Below are 17680 nucleotides of genomic sequence, written 5' to 3'. Positions count from 1 at the left end.
ACTACTAAAATACACATTAAAGATATTGCACTGCAACATAAAATCATGCAAAACAGGTTCTAATCAATAACAATGTTAATTCTGAGCTGTGGCAAGTTGGGGACTGTTCTACACACCAAAACATTTGACAGAGGGCCAGGGAGATCCAGTTAACTTGCCAAGGTTAAGCAAGGAGTCCATAGCCTCACATAAGATTTTGGATGTGGTTATTTTACTCCCCACACTTGAATACAGTCTAAAGGGAATTTTCAAGTGATAAAACTAGTTTTCATTGTGACCTGGAAATATTCAGGCAGGTAATATATTTTCATTAGGTATTTTGTTGTAAAGCATACTTTCTCGGTTCTCAGTTAAAGATGAAAAGATCTTTTTGCTTAACGTATAGGTCCCCTTCAGATCAGATAACATTTAGCAGAGCTCCTCTGGGTAGAATGTGCTGATGATGCTTCTGGCCGAAACACATTCATGAAGCAGTGTAGGCAGACAGAAGGGCAAAATGCACGCATAGCTCTATCACTGTTGCTTTTCCTGGGAGTTTTAGCTTCATTCTATGGATTATAAAAGATCAGTATGACACTTATCTGGAGGGCTGAATGTGTGCATCAAGAGTTAGTAGTGTAAAGCTTGAAACTTACATTTTTTAAGAGAAAGCTTTAACCGCCATATAAGATCCCATCTCACCTTTGTCCAGATTAAGGGTTTTTATGGGGGGCATTGGGAAAAGGTCTCAGCACCACAAAGACTTTTGGGTGAACCAACGCAATCCACTCTTTCAGCTACTACTAGTTTCTGGTCATGCCCATCACTGCTGCAGTACTCAACAGAGCCTTTTTCTCAATAGAAAATGATTAACTGGTGTTCTCTTTTGCCATTTTAGCAGACAGGGGCTCAGATGAAATACCTCCAGCACTTACATTTCTGCAAGCATTAGATATGATAGCCACAATGAATGACGTAAACAGTTGTTGCTCAGCCTTTCCATCAAGTTCAAAAACTGAAGCCTCTAGTAGACATGTCCGTTTTAGAGCTCAATTATGACGTTGGTTCCTAATAGCAGAAGCCTATCATTTCCTGTTGCCAGGGAGGCCCACATCCAAAAACACTAACAGTATGTTTCGCCAGGAGGCTGGTTAATGGAGCTACACTATGGACTTTAGTCTATTTTGCTTGCCACATTCTGCCAATCCTTGATATTCTTCTCCTCATTAAAATGACAACCTCCACCACATGCTTGTATTTCCACCAAACCTATCACACACCCCCTTGGCACAGGGTGGGTTTCCCTCACTTTCCTTCCCCTTGGTTCAACCTCCGACCTTCTCTCTCTCTTAGTCGCCCTCCTCAACTGTTATTCCAAGCTCCACTTTGCAACACACGTCCCTTCTCAGAAATCTCTTACTTTCACTCTTTATTTAGACTGACCCCTCCAATCTCCTTCTAACCTCCTCTGTACTACACTTAACACCGCCCTCTACTCCTTTACAGTCGCTTCCAACTGCCGCCTGAACAACCTCCCCTTCCACTCCCTTGACGTTACCTCAAACCTTTTTAATATACTCCCCCTTTCTCTCTCCACCAATCACCTTACCTCCTTCAGCTCTCCATAGAACTGCCTCTTCTCCTGATGAACCTCCACGCCCTCTCCTTACTCTCTACCACCTCCTTAATTTCCTTCACCCCAAGCTCCCTTTTCTTTTTTTGTTTTTGTTTTTTTAAACATCTTTTCAAGCTCCCTTTTCTGCCCTCTGGCAACCTTTCTCCAGCCTCCTTCCACCTGCTCTCACCAAAATACTCGTCCAATGCTCTAGCTTCTCCAGACTCACTTTGCAGCACCAAAACACCCTTTCACTATGACCTGGCTCTTACATAGTGCTTATATTGAAGGTTTTCAGTCTGGTTGGCTGGAAAGGTCACATGATGGGCCTGTGCATACTCTGTGGCAGGGGAAATGTCTAACCTTGTCCTTCAGTAGGACTTTTGAAAAATGAAGAAAAAAAAAATCAGCTACTGCTTTCTCTAGGTCTGCTTCCATGGCAGAATAACGTAGTCCCCAGGTTAATGTCCGTGATCCTTCCACTTTGGGCAGGGGGGGAGGGGAGATGTTAGGTGGATTTCTTTGGGCATCATTTCCAGGGGGAATCACCCAACTCGGTTCACAAGGTTACTTTCGAGAGTACCTACATTTCTAAACGTTTTTGTTTTTTCCTTTTCATTTGTTTAGGATCTCTGACATATTTTTGTGGTCAAAGGGACTTCTACTTAAGTCCCCGTCCCATTGCAACCCTTATTTAGTGTATGGTCCTATAGTAGCCACATAGCTCCTACAGCAGGGGTGCATTTTAAGCATTCCTTTTTAGCTCTAGATTATTTGGTTTTGTGGAGAAGGCTGTGGCATCTGTTTGTTTGGCTTCAACAGGGGTGCAGCCGGTTTTGCTTCATTAGTAGCTGTTAAGATGAATTTCCAATATCAGCCCTGGTGTGAGGATTTTGGGAGGCCATCTTATTATGGTGAACAGGGAAGACAAGGAGAGGTTAGCCAAATCCAATCAAGGTGAGATAGCAATCTGGCAAGGCTTAGTCTCAGGAAAGGTGCAAGTAGTCTAGGGCTAGAACAAGTCCACACAGACCAACACCAGTAATTCTAGTTAGACAGGCAAGTATATAAAACAGACTTATTTATTACACCTTTAGTTTACACACTAAGCAGATAGAAATACTAAACAAATATTGTCACCCAAATCCCTTATAAAAAGATGTATACTTTCCCCCTTAGGAGACCTAGATAGCATATTATTCAATGACCAGTGTAGGTGTATAGAAGCATAGCTCTAGACAGTACTCTTCAGAATAATCCCAGAACAGCTTCCCTAGCTCTTATAAAGTCTAACCCTAAGATGGTTTGAGGCCTTGTGCCTAAAGGTTACCAGTTCGAAAGTATTCGCTCTTCAGGTAGGTTTATGGAGATTTTCAGTGGCAGTGGTGATGATTAATAAAGAGTCACAAAGTTAGATAGAAAGTTCAAGTAATGTTCAGAATGGGACTCAACTCAATCCAACACACAAGGGTAGTGCTAGGGAGGGATCCTTAACCCAGGATCCGCCATCAAAGGTAAGGCAAGAGTGAGTTGGGGTCAGAACACAAGGTATGCAGACTTACCTCTCTGGCTTAGAGTTCTCCGGATACCACTATTGTAGATTCCAGATTTTGTTACAGGGTTGTTCTTCTGTCTGGGTTCCTTTTGTAAGCGGCGTCTTGACGGGGATACTTTGTTTTGCAGGATTTAGTTTCAGGTTGAACGCAGTGCATAGGAATTGGTTCCGAAAAGCATCCCATTGAAGACCCAAACTAAGACAGGCAACATCTTCTGTAGGACAGATGGCCACAGGACACCTCAAGGGCACAAAGAGAAGATCCATCAAAGGTCACCAAGGCCAGAAGACGACAGGCAAAGCGGCAAATAGAGGAGCAAGCCAGAAGAACTTGACTTGCAGTAAGAGGCCTGAAAATGCAGGAGCGGGCAACTTGTGGAACAGACTGAAGGTCTGCAAAGTTCCAAGGCTCTGCTCGGAATAGCGACAGCTGCAAGGAGGTAACCCAGGAGAGAGCTGGTCAGTCAATGTGTTGGTTCAGGGACACTTCTGAGGGCTCTGCAGGCACTGATCCTCAAGCAGGGGACAAGACTGGTTGTTCCCACCAGTCCAGGGGCTGAAGTTCGAACAAAGGACTTCTTGAGATCAGGACAGAGGAGCACAGCTTCACTGAGACAGCCCTGCAGTTGATACTGGTCAGCTGAAGGGGTCGTCTTTGGGGTTGTCAGCGGGCTGGTTTTCTTCGTAGAAGTCTTAGCTTCATTAGTGATCTGATGAACAGTTGCAGAAGCCCTCCTTTTATCCAAGGCTGAGAGCAAACACACCCTACCAATTGAAAGCATCTGCAACATGCAAAGAGCAAGTGGCTATCCAATAATGGATAGCCATTGGTGACCACATCTGCCCAGCTCTAGCACCAGAGACGTGGATTGTTTTTTGTTTTGTTTTTTTTTTTCTCTCCCCCTCTCCCCCTCTCCCCCTCCCCAGCAACTTTGCTGGATTTTGCAGACTTGAATTTTTAACCTGGAGAGAGTGAGACCCCTTTTCCCACTCTCTCATGTAATTTAAATGTGATTTTGGTTGTAGAGTCTGAAAAACTCCATAGGCATCATCTTTTACATTGTATCACACAGCCCCTTCAGTGCAGTGGCACTGGGAAGTCTTTTGGATTATCCAAGGTTTAAATACCTTCTCTTGAATAAGCCACTGTTTGCAAGAACAGTAAAGTGAAATTGACTTTACTTACATTTGTAACTTTTTAGGCCCAGCACACTCTGATCTTACATTAGGGTGCTCGAGGGGTTACTTAGTATCCCCTTTGTCTAGCTTCTCATGTAACATTTTTATGTTACCCTTTCCTCGATGATGGCTGGTGGCAGTGGTTTACTTTTAACTACTGTGGTGTGCACTTACAGCGGGGTGCGTTCGCAACTGGCCCCGGTCTTCTTTTTTCATCATTTCTTTCTGGAAAGGTCCTTCTTGAGATTTACTCTGCGCGCTAAACCAAGTTTGGTCCCTTTGTTCATTTTGCCTTTGGCAGGATTCACGAATGAAGCCTGCCTCTGGCTCGAGGGTGTATGGCGGGGGCAGGAAGTGAGAGGTGCCGGAAACTCCCTGTGCTTGGCCTCCAGGAGACGGGAATACACTCCTAGGTGATTGGCCGGCTGGCTGCCCGGCAAGGACAGCCACACTGCTGGGTGACTGACAGCTAGGTTGGAATGAATGGGAGAAACCTGAATAAAAGGCAAGGCTTTTTGGCTTGGAAGGCAGAGTTGACCACTGAACAAAGGAATCCAAAGAAGAACTTGAAGAGGATGCCTGCTGCAACTCCTGGACGGTTGGTTTGCCCGGTGTATCCCTGCTGCTGTGCTGAAACTCCAAATTCCTATCGACAGAGAAGCCCCTGCAAGGACGACTTCTCCTTTTGAGCTGGTGGAACCAATCAACTCCAAAGTAAGACACCTGAACATCCTCTCGGAGCTGGTTGAAATTCCACTGCAGTTGCTGCTCGAACCGAATAACCAGGGAGAGGAACACCGGATCGTGTGCGTTGCTTTTAAGCTGGCTAAGAGCTCCAGGAAGATCCTGCGGAATCCCAGGAAGCAGGGCTGACTGAGCCTGAGCCCCTTCAGAGTGCGAGACCCCAGATGCAGGGAAAGCCCATCTCGACAGTCAGGAACCGCAGTGTTTGAAGATTGCCGGTTGCGATCAGTGACCGTCCCATTGCAGTGCAGGAGTCCCCAGAAGTCCTCCCTCTTGTCCCCACGACTGAGGCCCAGGAACAACAGGATCTGCAGAGCTGCACAGGAACTGAAGTCATCTGCTGCACTTTTCTTCAACCTAAAGGTACTGTAAACTCTGAGAGAACTTACCTCTTGTTGTAACACCTTGCTTGTCCTCATTGGGTACTTGCCTCGGTTGCTCTTGTAAAGTTGCTTGCAGCTTCTTTACCTCACAAGCGGTTAGGCTCACCTGGTCTCTGCAGAGGCGTTGGGGCACGGTTGCAGCCCTCCCGGGGGTTAGGTCGCTCGGGTCCGACTTCGCCCTCTGCGGTCATGTGGTGACTGGTGGTAATAGGTTATGCTGATCGGGACTGCTCCTGCGTGGTGAATAGGGGGCACGAGTATGCCAGCTTCTGCGCCTGATCCCCTTCCAGACCCCTTCTCCCAAACCGCGGTACCCGCGGGATGAGCTGTCCATGGAAAGCTCACCTGTTGATTCGTTTTGGCGAGCACTCCGTCCTGCTGCTTCTGGCAAGGGCGCTTGTATGATCTGGACCAAGTTCCTTCACTGGTCCCCTGCACGTGGTAGTCCAGTCCTGCTGCGACTAAGCCACTATACTTCAGTTAAGTGTTCCCGTTTGCCTTTCCTCATCTGTTTTTGTTGTATTGTAAATCTTGTATTGCTGTCTGTTCCACTATTGATGTTTGCTCTTTTGCTTTCTTCCCTTGCAGGTGATGTTGCCGGCCCGGCAGAAGCTGCGGAGCTCGAAGCGGCAGCCGGAGGGAATGAGAAACGAAGCTGCAGCGTTACCGTAGCTGGTAAATTGTTAACTAGGGGGCGGATGGGGTTCAAATGCGGCACGTCCCTAGGACGGATGTTGTAACCTGGTCTTCCTTCTTCTTCACAGGGTCCGAGTTCGTGGATGCGGAGTGCGGTGCTGCGGTGTCAGGATCAAGATCACTGGATGTCAGGAGAAGAGTCTGCAGATGAAGCGATGAAGCACCGGTTACCTGGAGGTGTTTATGCAGGAGAACACCTCGTTTCAAAGGTAAGGAAACTGGTCCAAGCGGCGGTGAGCGTCACGTTGCACGCAAGTGCGCAGTAACACGAAGCACCAGCCTTAAGGATGGAGCAGCTTATATAGCTGAGCTTCTTAAGCCATGCCCACCAGGTTCAGCCTGCCTGCCACACCAGATGAGTCAGCACATGAAGACCAGGCTTAGGGAACCCCACCCAATGAGTCAGCACATGAGGATGTTCTCTGGAATAAAGGCTTTCAGCTCCTGGAAAGTTCTTGTCAAATAAAAGCACTCCTGCACTGAAATAAAGTAAAAGCACTCCTGCACTGAAATAAAGTGTTCCTGCTCCCATCTCCATACGAGCCTGGCACCAGACAGAGTCCAGCCAGGGCCCCTGTGTTTATGTGTCCCAAAGGGACATCAGTGAGTCAAGTGACCCATTGCCCCATCACTAGATAGTGTGTACCGTTTGTGTTCTGGGGCCTGTGGCCATGACACCTTGGACCGTTACCTCAGTCTAACTGCGGAGGCCATCCTTGCGATGCTCTCAACAATGGTTGGGGAATCCGGGTGATCTACCGGCTGAACCGGAGGCTGAGCAGTGGATTTCGGCGCCACCAGGTGAACCGGAGGTTGAGCGTCCTCCTGGAGCGCCTCGACGGCTGTGTTTTTTTTAGTGTTAGCGGCCTTTAGTTAGGATTGGCTAGTCGCAGGCCGCGGCTGCGGTTGCGGTTGCTGGGAAGGCTGCCGATCAGAGGATCCCGTCAAAGTTTTCAACAGTTCCGTTGGCGCTTTGGTACCGCTTCGACAATGTTGCCGAAGCAGCACCTCGGGTTGCGTGTTTGGTGTTATGATAGTGTGCGCCCCTGTCACCATGTTTTTTCGCCATAGCGTGACTCGCATCAGGCCTAGTAGGGCCAGGGATGGGTGTCGCGGATGAGAGCTGTCTGCCGTTAGGTCAATGGCTTCCAACACAGAGGCCTGGTCATAGCTAGTTCCCCCATCACTTTCGGCGGGTGCGGAGGTGGGGGAAGAACATTCGGCCTGCGACATGCCGTAGGCCGCCCACCGCTTCAAGCAGCGCTCCTTAAGCGTCTTAGGGCACGGGAGTCTACAGGCCGCGCAACCCACTTCGTCGTGGTCGAGGGGAAGACAATTATTGCACCAAAGGTGCTCGTCTTTCCACGGTTTATTTGGCTCTGCACGAGGGGCAAAATCTAAATGGCGTCTTTTCCATAGCGAAAGACAGGTATACCGATGACAAAACCCAGGAAGCAGAGAGGGTGAAAGAGGAAAAGCATACTTGTAAAGAATATGGCCACCCCACCCCACTCTCCCTACTGTATAGGCCGGCCAGAAGGCCCGGCCACGTGGAAGGCAGCGCTGCCCAAATCAACAGGTATCGAAAGTCTGCAGCAGTCTTCGGCGTTGTTTCACAGGATTCAACTGTTGAAGTGACTTAATGGGAATAACGACAAAGTCGATAATTATGACAATAACGCTATCTCTATGTAAGAGCACCGCATTAGGGTGACCAGTAATCTGGGTGCAAAAAAACAATCTGAGGGACCTCGGCGCATGATGGATTTTGGGTACATTATATGTCACGTTAGGGATAGTGTTACAGACACGCCTATGCCGACGTCCCCTTTCGATCTTCGAAAGACAAGATGCAATACTCTGCGGTTACCACTGGATGTCTGACCATATGCACAGCATGTGATTCTAAGCAGATTAACAAGCATCAGAACATATGATACATTCTACAGAGAACATTCTATATGGAGCGTTGCCCGCAGCACACTCCTTACCTAGTAAGAAACACCATAACAGGATCAAAATGTAATGGGAGTACCACCCGCTGTTCCTTTACATTACAGGCACTGCCTCTATAGCACTTTTCTCTAGCAGACTGGAGATCTCCTGCAAGAGGAACAGAGCTGGTGGGTAATCCGAAGGCCTTTTACAGAAAAGGAGGCAGTAACCCCGGGCCACTGTTTGTAAGTGCCAAGCATCAGAAGTAATACCCCGCCATTCTTCCAAATGCGTACTGAGCATGCCTCCCACCACAGTCCTGTGAGTTAAGGCTGCAGAGTGGTTTTGAGGCAGCTGAAGGTTTGCCAGGGAGGACCTACCACCTCTTCTTCCTAGTCCACTACAAGCAAATGTTATTTCCTTCTCAACTGCCTGGCCTCCCACACTTCCAAATAAGGAATAGTAGCAAAAGGACTGACCCCCTCCATGCCTGTGCAGTAGGGTGAGAAGGTTGAGGCTGTCTAACAGTGACACTAAGTGACTTGGCCGCTGCTTTGGGGCCTGTAATTTTTTAAGGCTTTCATCAGCCTTCATGGCAAACAGTTGTGTGTCATAAAAGGGCATGTTAAAGGGGAAGTTCACTCAAAAATTGCATTGTTTAAATAAAAGAAATCCCTATGGAAAATAATTTTAAACATTATCCTTCAAGGGTTCATTTCCAAGCACTTGGAGGCAGCTATTTTGTAAGCTGAAGCATTTTTTTGTTTGTCAGTTAAAGCTGTGCTCTCGTGGCAACAAATCAAGCAAAAGCCCCTTACTGGAAGCTTTTGCTTATTGCTGTCAGAGAGCAGAGCAGGTTTCATCATGAGCGAGCAGCCGAATGCTGGAAAGGGTTTTCGGTGCAGGGTATTTTTTTTTTTTATACTTTGTTTAACCCAAAGGGTTTTTAAAAGTTTTTGCATTTGCGTTTCATTCCTTTCCATTTGAATATTGTTTACCTATGGTCGTTTTTCTTTAGTTGACAGAATTGTATCTAAAATTTTTGCTGTGGCAGTGACCCAAGTAGTTCGTCCGCCTCCAATTAGCCTTGCCCACCAAGTCTCTACATTGAAAGTGTGAGCTGCAGATATCTCCTTCAAGTAAGGATCTCTTATAGCCTCTACTTCTGGGCATCATAACAATAGTGTTTGGTCGTTTCCACCATTGCAAAATCTGCAAACGTTTGTGCTCGCCAGGCCTCGTATCATCAAGATTTCGTTCGTATGGAGTAAGTTGAGGCGGGCTCTTATAAAAGTACTCCTCAGCTTGCGGTTTGGATATCTTTTCACGTACGCTTGTAATTCGTGTAGTTTGTGGAACGTCTGTGGCAGGTGCGAGGTTAACTTGTACGAAACGGCCTGGTCCAAAGTAAGTATCCAATCAAGCTTGTTTAATTTGTTTTGGATTTTCATCGGATTGTCCGTCAACTCCTTTTTGGAACATTGACTAGAGTCTAATTTTTCTTCTTGGTCTCTGTACCATCTGTTCAGGACAGCCAGGCGCCCTCCTTCTGCCTCTGTATTTATAGCTTCCAAAAGCTCAGGGTGATTTTCCAGCAATAATTTTCTAAACAACATCAAGCTGTTTCTTTCCACTATCGAGGCAAGCAAGAGTTGGCTCATTTCACGTCTGATCAAAACCAATGGAGTTGAGTTTGGTAGATTTAGGACCTCTCTCCAGTATTGGCTTTCAAGTTTCGTCCAGATGGTGTGTGGTAACCCCAGCATTGCTTCAGCTCCGTAGATCAGTGGGGGAACTACCTTGGCCTTGTAGAAGTCCACAATTGGTATGAGGGAGAAGCGACCGTATTTTCTATCTATCTCTTTAGCCTACGATATTAAGTTCTTTATTTTTAACAGCAGATGGTTTTGCATTGCAATCTCCCTTGGCGAGTTATCCACCACAATGCCCAGATATTTAAATTCTGTGACTGTGCCGATGTGTTCACCTTGCAAAGACCATGCATATGAGTCGCTTTTGCTTCTGCCTTTTCCAAAGAACATGATTTTGGTCTTGGGCTTGTTTATTTCGAGACCGTTTGCCTTGATGATGTAGTGAGCGAAGTTGTTAAGTTGTCTCTGCAGGCCTATTGCTGTTTGATCTGTGATGATGTCATCCGCATACATAATTCTCGAGATTTTCATTTGGCCAATAGGCAGAGGGAATGATCTGACCTTTGCTTCTGATTCTTTGTAGTCGCCAATGAAGCTCAGAAATAATGCCGGGGTCAACGGGCAGCCCTGCTTAACTCCCTGATTGTTTGGGATCTCCTCCGAAAATGCGCCTTGGTGGTCAAGCCTCACTTGGATCCTTGTGTCCGTGTGTAGTGCTATAATTGGATGTAGAATAGATGCCGGGCAATTCCAAGACCTTAACTTTGCCCAGAGCCTTGCTCTGTTAACTTGGTCAAAGGCTTGTCTTAGGTCGATAAAAGCCATGTAGGTACGGGTGCCGCCCGCCATGCTTTTGTATTTTAAGATTTTGACCGTTAGAATGTGAATTGTTGTTCCCACATTCTTTTTGAAGCCAAATTGAAGGGGGTCTTCGCAGTGTGCGTCTTTAGCCCACCTTTGGAAGTGTTGTAGAAGTAAAGAACCATACACCTTGCCAATTACATTCAACAGGGCAAAAGGCCGAAAAGGTTTAGGATCGTCTCTCGCCCCTCTCTTGTAAATAGGTACCACAACTGCGGGGGTCCAAGATTCCGGTAGAGCCCTTGCAGCTGTCAATCTTCGGAGGACCGCACATATGAAGTTAGCCCATGCCTCAGGATGTTCTTTCAGGTGCCTATTTGTCAGACCGTCGGGCCCAGGGGCCCTGGAATTTTTCAATTTTTTCAAAATGTACGTTATGCCTTCAAGGTCGTGAAGCTCCACCCAGGGTTCTGTGCTTTGGACCTGTGCAGTTTCGGTGCCAACCTTAGGATCGAAGAAAATGTTTGCGAAGAACTCTGTCCATTTAGCCTCTGCGATGCCATTGATTAAGGCGTCTGAATTGATCCGTTCCGTTGCGTTTATCAGGGCCCAGAATACTCTCGGGTTTTTGGTTGACACACTTCGCAACATGTCTTCCGAATCTTTTTGATACATGGCGAGACGAGGTCTCGCAGACATGACTTGTAAGCTTTTAGCTCGTTGATCCAAAGTTGTTTGTTAGAGTCAGATCTAATTTTCACAAAACTTCTCTTAGCCTTCCTGATTTGACGTCTTTTCTCGACCAAGATTTGGTCGTAAGTATGGATTGATTTGTTCGTAGATGTTCTATCCTTCAAACTCGGTTTCTTGAAGACGTTCAGAAGATCACTGTAGTCGGGAAGGATAGAGACATGCTCTTGAAGCTCTAACTTGAAGTAGTTATTTGTCATCGAGATGACACTGTTTAGGCTCAATGCAAGTCGAGTTCCATTTGCATTTGTTACAAGCTTTGGGGCCGAGGCTATTTTTTCAGTTGAAATGGTTGGCCAGGACAGGCATAGAAGATTATGGTTGCTCGCCTTGGTTTTAACCACGTCGAAAGATGAAATGATAGACAGTAAGGCCGATGAGGTGTAGATGTAATCTATTGTTGCCTCAGAACCACAACCTTCCCATGTTGGATACTGAGCTGAATTCCCGAAAATGGCGGCCACATTGAACAGGTCTTTAGATTTCATCAGTACTGACCAAGCTGCACCCCTTGCTTCAGCTTTGGTTCTCATCGGTTTCTTTTCACATACAGCGTTCAGGTCGCCGCAAACATATAAATGGACTTCGGAGTGTACAATGTATGCTTTGTCGATTTCTTGTTCGACCATATCTAGAATGTCCTTGTTTGAGATGGCTTCTGGGTTCCAGTACAAGTTTATGATTATTGCTGTTGTCGAGACAGATCTGTTATATAGTGCGTCCCAGTACTTCCATTTTACTTGTACTGAAATCATCAGGAAGGAAAGTGTCAGGACTCTAATCATTTTCATTCCATTGCCCATTCTAACTGCAGTTATCAAGCCCGAGGAGGGTCGGCCTTTCGGTCCCTTTTTAGCTGTTGCAAAGGCTATTTCGAAACCATCTAAAATGGGTTTTGTAATAAGCCATGTCTCTTGAAAACACATGATATCAAAAGAGGCAAAGTTCACGTCACCCCGTACTGTAAGGTGCATAAACCCCCGAGTATTCCATGAGCAGAGTTTAGCTAGATTTTTTGTTGGGCCTCTTTTCGAGTCGTCGTCGCCAGAGTTCTTGTTGGCAATGGATTGCTATTTTTCTTGGGGGCCAAGAGCTTTCGGGAGCCATGACCACATCTTTTGCAAAGGATTTGATTTTTCCTTGTCTTCGTAACCTTTTTGTTCCGATTGCACCTTCTGTGTACTCGTTCTTTTAGTCGGCAATGATGGCCCAGCTGGTTTTCTGTCATATTTTGTCACTTCCACCTTGTCACTTTCTTTATTATTCATTGAAGGTTTACACTGTGGGTCTAGTTTTCTGTTATTTTCTTTATGAAGTCTTCGCTTTGGCGAGTTTCTTATCGATTCGTTCGCCCATGCTTCTTGATACTCCGTATTACGGTACTCTTGGAGGTGTTTTTGTCTCCTAGCCTCAGGGGATCTATCTTTTGAGGAGTTATACCCTTTCCTGGTTGAACGGTTATTTGAACTGGGGTAAGTTGGGTCTTCCCATTTAGCTCTTCTCTCGTCACCAAATTCACTTATGTCATAGCCCATTTTTAGGAAGTCTTTCAAGGAGGCGCGCAGCCTCTGTTTGACAGATTTTGAGGAGATAAATAGATAGGCAGTTGCTCGGCGGCCTTCATGAATCGGCTCCACTATTTGCAAATCTCTCGATTCCACTGGTCTTAGTTTCGGTATGCTATGTAGCAACTCCATCACAGTTCTTCTATTCAGGATTACATAGTTGTGGCAGAGGCCGATTTGTTCAATTTTGAAAGCAGGCGGATCTCTAGATCGCATTTTAAGTGGTACCCATCGTCCTTTATCTTCTCTTTCTTGTCTTTTTCCATTTCTATTTGCTGCCCAATCTTCTCGCCATAGATGGTTCTTGTGTCTGTCTTGGTGCTGAGCCTCATTTCCGGATGTGGATGGGAGATATTTCTCTCTCCGCCGATTTTCTAGATCACTAGCTTTTGTAGAGTGTGGTTTTTGCGGACCTTGACTCGGGGTCTTACACCCCTTCTCGTCCTGTTTGACAGGACTCCGGTTAACAGAGCGAGTAATCTTCGTACAATGATCCTTCGATGGTAGAGATGGATGTTTACCTCCTACTTCTTTTGATCCTTGCTCCGATCGGGATTCCGCTTTGTGGTCTCCTTTTGTCCCTTTTTCCACTGATGTCTCGATAAGTTCTAGGGAAGGAGGTTCGCAAGATTGATTCAAGTTTGAGAACTTCTTCCATCAGAAGATCTTCTGTAGATTTTGAAGTGTTAGAGACTTTGGAAGTCTCCATTTGATTCGTGCCAGTTGGGGTCAAAGCAGCCTCTGGGATTATTGGATTTGAGCAATTTGAATTTGCATTTGGGCACGCTCCATCACCATAGTTCTTCCTCCTATCTTTGAAGCTGCTTTCCCTTAGTTTCAACTGGTGTCATTGGCAAATTGCGTTCAGCAGAAATGGGTAAGTCTTTGTTGGTAACTGCTTCCATATTCTTCGTTTGTGAGTTCTTTTGAGTTATTCACTAGTTTGGGGACTTTTTTTCAGATGCGATGTTTTGGGCCTTCTTTGGTCCGTGTCCACTGACGGCATCATCTTTCTTTTGTGGATTGTGTCGCAGGTGTGTACTTGTAGGCTTTGACCTTTTAGTTGGCAGTTGGACTGGCGAAGTTTGCTCAATTATGAGCAAGTCCGCCTCCTCCGTTGACTTTGGGGGGATTGAATTTTTTTGGGGACGTTAAGCACGGTTTGAGACCCCTTTTCGATGCTTGCCGATATAGAGGTCTTTTTCATTCCTTCTGGCGCTATCGGCCAAGGACGCCGTGTACCAGCCTTATTTTTTTCATGGTCCACCGCACTGACATACCCTTACAAATATGCAAGCTTTGCATGCATTGTTCTCGGTAGAGAGCAATTGTCTTTTAATTAATCATTTATGGCTTCATAAAGCTTGGTAAAGGGGGCCATTGCGACCGCCACCGCTGCCATAAGCGTCACCATATCCGGTCGTTTTTCTGGTGATTTCTCGGCCAAATGGTTTTGTCCGAGGGTTTTTCCTTTGCCCCTGCTTGGCGTCGTTATTGCAGATACATTTAAGATACATTTAAGTCATTTGCCATTTGGTTTGCATCTTCGACTGAAGGGAACCAGTCCTCTGGTTCCCCACTCTCCATAAAATATTTAGGTCTTGCTTCATCATTATAAGCAGTGTTTTGTATTTTGTCAGCGACAGGTTTTGCGGTTTCCAGGCTGGCCATAGGGGACTTGATCTCCACTGTAGCTGATGGCATCTCCCCCCACTCCCGTTCGTCTGGAGACGAAGCACTAGGTTCAGCTTCATCTTTCTCTTCCACACTGTGAGGTAGATTTTTATGATTTCCTATACTGAGATCACTCAGGTCTGGTGCTGAGGCTGGAGTCGCAGATTGTGAGTCGTCTGAGCTGTGCACCACTTCCAGCTTCTCACTGTCAAGATTTGCAGTTTCCAGGCTAGCAATACCAGTCTCAGTCTCCACTGTAATTGATGGAGTCTCCGCCCTCTGCCGTTCGTCTGTGGGTGAAACATTGGGTTCAACTTCTTTCTCATCCATAGCACTGGAAGGTAGATTTGTGTGATTTTCTATACTGGGTCCGCCCAGGTCTGGGGCCGGAGCTGGAGTCCCAGATTGTAAATCTTCTGAGCTGTGCGCCACTTCCAGCATCTCGCTGTCACTTATTTCACATATGGTTTCGAACTTTCTTTTTCTGTGATTCACAAAAAAGTCTGCCACACTTTGAGGCGAAAAGATGTTAGTTGCTTGTTGGCTTTTTGTTTTTGTACTGTCTATAGAACGCCTTATTGTCCTTTTTGGTCTCTGTTTTCCCTCATTGTTGGAATCAAGTCCTTTAGACTTGCCTGGGAATGTTGGTGCACTTGTCGATGATGTATTTGGCAAAGTTTGTTTTTTCTTTTTCAGCGTTGTTTTTGGTTTTTTATAGCACGGTCCTTCATCAGGTTGTATGTCCGGTGATTTTGTTGACTGGCCGCCATTTGGGTGGCTCGTGTTGCCCATGGTCTCATTGGCTTTTGATGTAGCTGTGTCTGCTGACCCTGCTGTGGTGGGCGTGCTAGGTGGGAGCGGATGGATTTCCACCGCCACCCTTGCCGGTTTGCCTGCCAGTTGGTCATGTAAGCAGGGAGCTTTCTGCAAAAGTTCACCCTGTGCATTTTCCGTCATTGTCTCACACCGATCATCCGCCAGGGGGCGCTCCAGGACGGCCACTACTGGCAAGACTACACCATGATCCATGACCTTCTCCGTGGGTTCCTGTTCCAGGAGCCCCACCCTCGGGAGCTCCACTAGGTCCACCGGCGCCTTAGCCCGCGGCTTTTCCCGATCAGCGGCTTGCTCCCCTGGACTGGCTCCCCCACCCCATCACCGCCGAGCTAGACACCGTCCGTCTTCCGACAGGCGGCGGGGCGTTCGCGGCTAACAGGACAGGGCCTAGCCCGTGGGAGTAGCCGCCCGAGATCTCCAGCAGAGCCGCGGGTCGCCCGGGTGAGTTTGAGGTTGTTTGGACCAGATTTTGGCATACGGGGAAGATGTCCACTCCCCGCAACTCTTCGTCGTTGGTGCACAGATCAGTGTGCTGGGTTCCCAGTACTGGGAGTGTATTTTATGCCGTCGCCTCCTCTTTTGACCAAGTTGTTTTCGGATAGAAGCTTCTGCTACTCCCAGGCGTCGATATTGTTGATACTTGGCTCAGAACAGGACTCTGTGTTGTGTAGCAGTTGGTTTGGTCTGCTTTGAATATAGCAGACTTTTCTCTGAGCTTGAAGGCAGTTTTCGGCCCACTTCAGCTCGTGTACGGGACCGTGAACTCCTTTGCTGAGAGTCTTTATCACATAAAGTCACAGTTAGTGAAGAAGTCAGAGTAGCGTCCCCGGCGTCCATGGCTGCCTGAGACTGCCTGAGACTGCTACTCTGCCGCTACTCCACGGCCGCTCCGCGGTGTCAGGGAGCTTTTGAATGGTGGTCATGAACAAACACAGGAAACAGATTGAAGAAAAGAGTAGCCTGCAGTCACTGCCTGAGACTGCTACTCTGCCGCTACTCCGCGCAGGGTAGGGTATTAGCCCAGAAGCATTACGCATGCTGTTGACACAGGAGCATTCAATGTACTTACAAAGGGGAGATGAAAAAACGATTTACTCCAGAGGTGAGATAAATCTGCACATCCACTGGCAAGATAAGCCTGTTCAGCAGTGAGAAAAAAACTTCTGAGGGCGCGATAAACACTTGCACGGGAAAGCGAGATAAATATCTGCATTCAGGGGTGAGATCAATATTTACATCCAGACACGAAACAAGTGGCAGTAATTGTAGTATAACATGTTTCGCACCACTTGGTACCTGCACATGTTTATATGAAAAAAGATGTTGCTACCGTCGTGCCGACCTTAATCTTCAGACCATCTTAATGTCCAAGCCGTGAGACCTCATGTGATCAGTTTGCAACCATCGTCTCCCTGCCGTCACCCCGGCAGATGCCTTTTGCATTTAGGTCAGTGGTAGCCTTGTTGATTGCGAAGTCTGACACCCCTACACCATCTTGATCATACATGCAAAAAGATTGAATGGAACATGTACCATTTTACCGCACAGTAAAGGGTGCTTAACAAGTAACGCCCTGAAACTCTAATATATCATTGTAGCCTCCTGGACTGTATTTTAATTTTAATTTACATCTCAAACAAGGTGAAGTGTCCAAGTCAGGATCCCCAAAATGTAAGCAATCTGTAGTGCAAAGTACTGTAACTTGGCGATGGGAATTCCACCTACAGGTCCACACAAAACGAAAGAGAGGAGCTTGTATAATTGTAATTAAACTGTCTGTGGAACGATGCACACGAACAGTAATAGAACCGGCAGTTATAACTCGCAAGATGCACGGCTGCCTTTAATTGTGTAATGGTTCAAATTCAAAGTTGCTATTATATGTGTTTTATGCAGTTGTGGTGGTTCGGGGCCTGTTGCTCTCTTTGCATTGTGTGGCACAGCAGCACGGGGCTCCTGCATGCAGGGCTAATGGCCCGCACCGGCTTTGTTCTTGTGTATGCAGCGACGTGTTGCTCTCTGGGTGCAGTCCTGCACAGCAGCGATCTGGGCGCAGAGCCGACAGCGCAGGACACCAGCCACTGCGACAATGCGGCGGATAACTCCACTGCCCCCCACAAACCTCCCCCAGTTCCCTCATGTACATCCCTCTACAACCATGGCGCCTTGCGGTTCGCAGCTAGTTACTAGACAGCACAGTCCCAGATGGGTAGGGATGGCTCCTGAGATCATGTGGCCCCCCTGAGGGGAGGATAGGAGAAGCTGTCTCCCACCACTAGTCTGCTTTTTGTTGTTGTCGGGAAGCGAGTGGGAGA

The 17680-nt window shown here is 47.0% G+C and overlaps 1 protein-coding gene across 1 annotated transcript in view; it reads right to left on the bottom strand.

The window, feature by feature from the left end:
- FLII (FLII actin remodeling protein) overlaps positions 1-17680 on the bottom strand; it is an 898330-nt gene that overhangs the window by 503782 nt on the left and 376868 nt on the right. The window lies entirely within an intron of this gene.

This window comes from Ambystoma mexicanum, chromosome 2p (assembly GCF_040938575.1).
Source record: "Ambystoma mexicanum isolate Mex_15411 chromosome 2p, UKY_AmexF1_1, whole genome shotgun sequence".
Classification (NCBI taxonomy): Eukaryota; Metazoa; Chordata; class Amphibia; order Caudata; family Ambystomatidae; genus Ambystoma; species Ambystoma mexicanum.
The sequence above is the reverse complement of the archived record's forward strand: the minus strand, read 5'-3'. Positions and strand labels throughout refer to the sequence as shown.